Genomic DNA, 7,533 nt, shown 5'->3' with positions numbered 1-7,533 from the left:
CACTGTGGAGGGCCCAGGTTCAATCCCTGTTTAGGGAATGAAGATCCTGCAAGCCACACAGGGCAGCCAAAAAATAAAAAAAATAAATAAAAATTTGAGATGAACTTTTGTTGCTGAGTACTTGCTAGTGAAAAGTCAAGTACAGTTTCTAAGGAAGCCATATACTAAAGATAAAACATGATGTGGCAAATACTTGAATATCAATTGGTTGCCAGATCCACTTTCAGCAAGTGCTCCTGGGGAATTTGAAACTTCAGGCATCAAAGAAAGTGGCTCTGCCATGATCTTTGGTTGGGTATCTTCACTGAGGACTTCAGCAATCCTGGATTTTGAAGATGCAGATTATCACGCTTACCCCGAGGCCTAAGGGTTAGGGGACTGGGCAGCCTCCCTCTGGAATCTCACCGATGCTCTTTGTCCACCTCATTCTACAGACATGCACCTGCTTTTCTAATGAGATTTTAAAACATTTATTTCCAAGCTCCCAAAATTATTTACCTGTTTCCAACTAGAAGGGAGCCCTAAAAAGAAAGAAAAACATAAGAGTTCTAAAGGACAGATAGGAAGAGGCTTTGAGGACTGAAAACCCCAATTGGTTTCGTCATTTTCTGGATTAAAAACCCTCATTGGCTCTCTACTGCACATACTATGAAACACAAGATCTAGAGTTGGACCACAGGTCTGGAACATTCCTGCCATCTCATCTCCACCCCTACCTGTGGCTCATCTGGTCCTAACTCACCCCATGGAAGCCACATTGGCCTCTGACAGTTCCTGCAGATGCCAAGCTCTCTTCTTCCTCGAGGGCTCGGCACATGCTGCTCCCCCACTGTCCCCTTGAATTAGTTAAACACCACCATCCTTCAGGTTATCCTCCTTTTCATTAGTAAGGTTTACCTTCTCTCTCCTTGCCTAAATTAAATCTTTGTCATCTTGTCTCCATAATAGTACTTTATATTACTTGTTGATTCGTTAACTCATTTCGAATTACTGCTGAAGTGCTGAGGTTGAGAAACTCTAATTTGCTGAAAGAGTGTTGTTCATTGTTCCTTTCCCAAGGATTTTTTTGAAAGACTTTCCTTCTCTTAATCTAAGTGTCAGAAATAGTTGTATTTCTGCCTAGCAATTGTTTTGGCTTAGTCTTAGGTGCAAACACAGTGAAGTGAATAAATGATCAATTTCCATTTTGCTATTAGAATTAAATTTGTTACCTACCTGTAGTAAATGGGACTTCCCAGGTGGCTCAGTGGTAAAGATCTCCTGCCAATGTAGGAGATGCAGGAGATGTGGGTTCGATCCCTGGGTCAGGAAGATCCCCTGAAGAAGGCAATTGGCAACCCACTCAAGTATTCTTGCCCAAGAAATCCCATGGACAGAGGAGCCTGGCAAGCTACAGTCCATGGGGTCACAAAGAGTTGAATGTGACAAAGCACACCTATAGTAAATACTCATAACTCTATTTTTTATTTTAGCTTCATTTCTGGCTCTACTTTTGATGATCAATTTGTATTTCCGAGCTGTTTCTAAATTGTAGTATGTTATTATCTGTATAAGTTCTTGAAAACTGTATTAAATCTTATTTTTAAAGAATTTAGGGGTATAAATGAATAAATGCATAAAACAAAATAAGGTATTTTCAGTCTGTGATCAAGGACTTACTAAAAAATAAGTACATAATAAGAAATTCTACATAGCCACTGGAAATGAGCGTGAGTATCTCAGGTCTAGGACTTGAAGTTAATATGAATCTTTAAGAAATGAGGCCAATGAAAACAAGTGAAAAAAAAAGGTTTAAAGCTCTAGTGCTCAGCTTATTCAGAATCCTCTATTAAATATTTAACATAGTGACTAGCATGTACTAAGTTCTCAACAATAATTTGTTGACTAAATAAATAGATGAATGAATTTGATTAGTCTCCATTCTCATCATGACAGTGAAATGATTTTATAAGAAAAATTTCTGGGTTCAAGAAAGTCTGTTATTCAATATGATCTGTTGCTGAAAATTAGAATTTTAGCTTGACCAACTTATAAAGAAATCTGGAATTCCCAAAGTTACTATTATTTGTTCTAGGAGTTACATGTCCACATAACAATTAAATACATGCTTTCATTCAGGGTAGCCAGGAAATAGAGGAAAAACTTATATACAGTGTGCTCTGAGCGTAATACTGCTTTTTCTTACATGTTCTAAGAATGTCACAGGCAATCTTCACCAAAACCCTTTCAATAAAACCATCATAAATCTTCTGTTTCAAAGCCATTATAATAGCTTTATAACTTCTAGGATAAAAGACTACAATTTTCAGTGAAATTCTGTCATTCATTAAGAAAACAAAATTTATCCACTATAAAATGGACGTTAACCAATTAGAGAAAGCATTTAGGAAGTCAGAAAGAAAATGCAGCTTTTCCATACCCTCTCCACTACTCCAGAAAAAAAGAAAGCATCTCAACTGCTAGTAAATAGGCTTTAAATAGATAATTAAGATAACTAGGGACAATAAGCATTTATACCCATTTCAGTGCTTTTTGAGGATATGACACTATGTACCAAGAATGCTCTGCCGTGCATGAGATAACAAGTTGTCAGTTTTGTTTTGCATCGCTCTTTCATTTAAAATCTTGGTTTTAGCAATGTGCTTACAGGATTTATACACTGGAGGGTGAATGTGACAGTGACTTTTTCTGTGTTAATACAGGAGATATTTTGCTACTATCACTTTTTGTTCTGGCACTGTGAATCTGAAAACACTTCTAGGGCACCCAATAATTTATGATTGTCCATTTTCTTAGAGTCCAACCTGCCCTGCTTGCCAGCTGCCTGGGTTGCCTCTGGGTGTGCCTGAAATATCCATTTTTTGCTTCATCTCTATGAGTTGCCAGAATAGCTGCTGCTTTCGTTTTCTGCGCACATGCACACCCTCCTGGTCTCTCCCAGCCATGCTGAGAGACTCTTCTTGTCTGAGAACTGTCTGCCTAGACACACTCCACATAGACAGCACCCCAGCTTCTGCTCAGGGCTGGGTCTTCTTTCTCCCTCCTGCACCCCCAGGATGTGGTCTCGTCTTAGAGGGATGCAATGATCACTAATCTTTCTTCAATGCTTCTTTTATCCTCTCGTTCTTTTGTCAACCTGAGGACTGTTTTTTTGGGCTGCTGTATTTGTGTGTGTGTGTGTGTGTGTGTGTGTGTGAGTGTGTGTGAGTGTATGAGGAGAAAGATAAAGGTCCTGACTGACTTTTAAACCTCAAGTCCTAGGACTTCCTTAGGTTAGGACTCCATGCTCCCAACACAGGGAGCCCAGGTTCCACACCTGGTCAGGGAACTAGACCTTGCATGCTGCAACTAAAGATCCTGCATGCCACACCTGAAAAAAACAAAACAGAAACCCGCAAGTCCTCCTTAAGGCTTAGGATTTTGCAACTGAAAACTTGTATAGAGGGGCAACGCCTTTGCTGCCTGCATCCCCTTGGTCCTTCCCTGAGGCAATATGGGCAACTTGTTAGGTGCCTCTGCAAATGGAGGAAAAAATAACCGGAAGTCCAAGCAACATCAGTCAGTTTTCAAAAGTCACTACTGCTGCTATTGTCAAGTCACTTCAGTCACATCCTGCCCTAAATGTTTTTAACTTACCCAGAACCGTAAAGTCTCCTGTTTCCAGTTTCCACCTTTCCTTTCCCTTCCACCTTCACAACTCCTTCCTTGATTTCCCTCCCTCCCCGCAACCCCCTGGACCTGGGTCTGGTTTGTGTCGGGCTAACTTGATATGTTTACATCAGGACACTAACCATATTCTAGTGGCTGGGATCGTCACAGGAGACCGCAAGAAACTCTCAAGAAAAACACTTAATTCCACTATCTTCAGTCTCTCAGACAGAGCCTGACATATATAATAGAAAGGATTCAATAAACTGAGAAGATAAAAAGTATGGTTTGTCCCAACTCTAAGTATTAATGACAACAACTAATACTCAAGTAGCAATAGCTACGCCCCTGCTCTTGGCAGTTTGGATCTGTCAACTCTTTGATTCAGACAGTAATTCTGTGAATAGGTATCTATTATTACCCTTATTTTACAGATGGGGAAGTGGAGACACAGAAAGGTTCAGCAACTTGCCCAAGATCACACAGAAGCAAATGAAAGGTCCCTGATTTGAACCCAGGTAATTTGGCTTTAGAGTCTATGCTCTTAGTCACTATCTCAGGCCACCTCTTGTATACTGACTTGACTTTCATAGGGAGATGGCATATTCACTGTGTAAAAGATACTGATACATTTTAAAAATTACTGGTCAAAAACACCTCCAAAGAAACTGAAAAGAAAGAAAATATAGGGCAATGGAATTACATTGCTTTACTCATCTTAACAAGGATAATTCATTGACACATTTACTTTAAAAGCACCAGATGACAAAAGGTCAAATTCCTATCACTCTCAGTCTAGCGTCTGGATGCTCATCTGTGCTAAAGGTCAAGTTCGGTCTTAGATACTGAAGAGAACACACCCTCACAGATGGGAAAGGAAAAAGGAACTGCAAAGCTAGAAAGAATTAGCCTTTTTCAAAGCATCTGGAAAGAAGGATGCAGGAGAATAGACTAGATACCTTTCCTGTGCTCTGATCTTTCCAGAGAAGAAAATATAGAATAATTCAGAGTTTTCTTTACTTTGCGAGAACCACCAAACTTAAGTTAAAAGGTAACTCCAGTGAAATAACCATGGCAATGGCATTTAAATTGGTTACTGAAACGGCTTTAAAACAAACATTTCTTTTTGTGGGAGTTTGACTCAATCTTTCACAGGTTTATTAATTCTAAGTAATTAATGACAGATTTGGATAAAATGCCTGGGCCAGTAATAGTTAATCTGGAAAGCTTTTTCATTCCTTTCTTACTCACTGAAACACTGAAAATCAGATTTTGGTGACTTATCTTCTTTTGCTATAAATTATGATACTGATAATGATTATGATTTTACTTCTGTGGACATTCTGATACTTACCTTGTTGCTTTTATTGTTTTATATTAAATGCACCTAATTGCAACTAATGTGATAGAGTGGAAATATTTTCTTACTCAAATAAAAAGTGTTATCCATAAATTACCATGGAAGAATCCAGCCAGATTGAAGCAATGGGTATCCAAAAAAAAAAATCAAAAGTAAAAGTAAAAGGTCCTTTGGCCCATTTTGGACAAAGAACACACACACATTCATTTACTCATTTATTTAAAAAGTGTTGAGTACCTATTATATACAAGGTAAAAGTTGGCATGTTAACAATGTCTATTAAATATGATAAATAATTACTCTGAATGACCAGTCCATTAATTCATTTATGTCCTAATGGCTGGTTAAGTTAAATGATGGGTGCTGTCCATTTAAGGCTCTGAAGACACCCAAAATCCTGGTAAATAATATGCACTGTAGTTATAGTTTTACTTCTGTTTCAAAGTTAATAAATATAACACCCCACTGAGGTGTTAAGAACCCCAACTAATTACATCTATGGGTGAAGTAAGCTGGTACTATAAGCCGGATCTAATTTTTTTGTCTGATTATGGGTGAACATTTGACATGGTATATAACTACATTAAGCATCTAGCAGATATGCATATCAAAATGCCATATTAAGTACATATGTATGTTAATAATAAAAGGAATAAAATTCAATGTGGAAATTTCATTAAGGAAATTAGTAGCCCACATTATCTGTATATAGCTTTCCTACTAGTTATTAAACTGAAATAGTCATCATTTTTTGTTTCATGTATATATTTTACAATATGGGAATTTTCAGGTAAAATGGAGTCAATTTATTTTGTGATGAAATCTGGAACTGCAGCAGAATCTCAGCTTTTATTCTATTTTATTAAAAAAATTTAAAGCCATGAATAATGGTAAGATTTTAAAAAAATGGAACTAGAGAAACACACGAAGTCACAATGCATTACTTTTACATTTTCTTTAAACTCTTCTACTGTGTAACTATAAAACCGCTTTATTATAGAATTCCTTATTAGGGTCTTTTGTTAACTGAATTTAATCTAGAAAATTTAGATATTCATTGGTTATGTTCCTCTTTTCTGTACAAGATTGAAGATAAAAGCTTAATGATTTTAAGAATCATCAGGTAAAAAACATTTTCTTGTGATCTCTTGATGAAAACTCTCAAGCAATTTCCTTTCCATTAAAAATAATAATATTCCTTATGGGGTTATAACGTGGCCGAGACTTTCTGAAAGTAACTGATGTATGTTAATGAGAGGAGAATATTTTTATGCTAAACAATATCAGGGGTTCACGTATTTTTTAAATGATATTTTTCATTGACGATGACCTACAGTTTTATTTGCTTACAACTTTGAAAACTGTTAGCAGTAGAAAGGTTAGTACTATGTGGTGCCAATTAGGTTTCTCTACACATTCAGGTTTTAATGGACTGAACTTTCATTCAATTAGCCCCTGGACTTTGCAGCCAGGAACCTCTTGTTTTCAATGTTTTAACTAAAGGACAATAAGGCTTAAGAACAAGCTATGAAAAAAGGAAGCATCTTAAAAGCAAAAGTCTTCTCTGATCATTGTGTTTTCGTTTTCTTTATTGAACACAGGCCTGAATGCTTTGAGCCTCTAAAGGTTTAGAACACAGCTACTGGGCAGGGAGAAGAACCACAAAGGTAGAAAAAGAGTGGCTGTCATTATAACCATACAATCATTGGCCGCCAACACGTCGAGGGGCCTCCACTAGTTCCCTGGGCCCTCTCCTATCTCTGAGGGACAGGGCTTCCTGGAAAGTGCTGTTCCTATCCTCATGCTTTTCCAGCTGAGACAATACCACAGCTTTTCTTTGGAAGCCTGAGTAGCCAAGCTCCCCTTCCTATATCCATCTTGCCCTGACCCGCTATGCGCAGTCTGTTTCCTTAAACTTAGGTTGGGGATGTGAGAAGATTGGATAGAAGAGGTCATCTCTTATCTCTTAAACATTCTGCTGAGTCTTTTCTTTAAAAAAATTGGTCCTAGGATGGGATGGGAATAATCACACAAAGAGGGGATAGAGTTTTCTGGAGTTTTTAAATACCACCAAGGCACTGGTAGTTAAGTGGGCTAGCGGTGACCAAGATTTTAAAATTGCTGTCAATTCACAGGACAAAGATTCATGAATGCCCTTTTCAGTTCCCAAAGCATTTAATGATGGGTTGATTGCCAAATTGGTCTATTTAGTAGAAAGAGGCACTCTATTGTTATAGGGGATTAAGTTGAGAAAGACGGGCGCTGTAGGCGCTGGTGGTGGGTTCCAGTTTGGTCATGCTTTCTGATCCCTAACTACAGAGTTGGATAAGAAAGTGCATCAGTTAGATGTGAAAAAGCATGTGCTGCCTCTCCAAAGTCCAGAAGTGCTTAAAAATTGTGATGTATATAATTCGGAACAATAAATTACGTGCACAAAAAGAGTTTATCATAACATAAAATTAAAAAGTGACAACTTCATCACACAGTTACACTGCTGTTTTCCTTTTTTTTGTCTTTTTTTTTTT

Source organism: Cervus elaphus, chromosome 7 (genome assembly GCF_910594005.1).
Source record: "Cervus elaphus chromosome 7, mCerEla1.1, whole genome shotgun sequence".
NCBI classification, from domain to species: Eukaryota; Metazoa; Chordata; class Mammalia; order Artiodactyla; family Cervidae; genus Cervus; species Cervus elaphus.
This window is presented reverse-complemented; position numbering follows the sequence as displayed.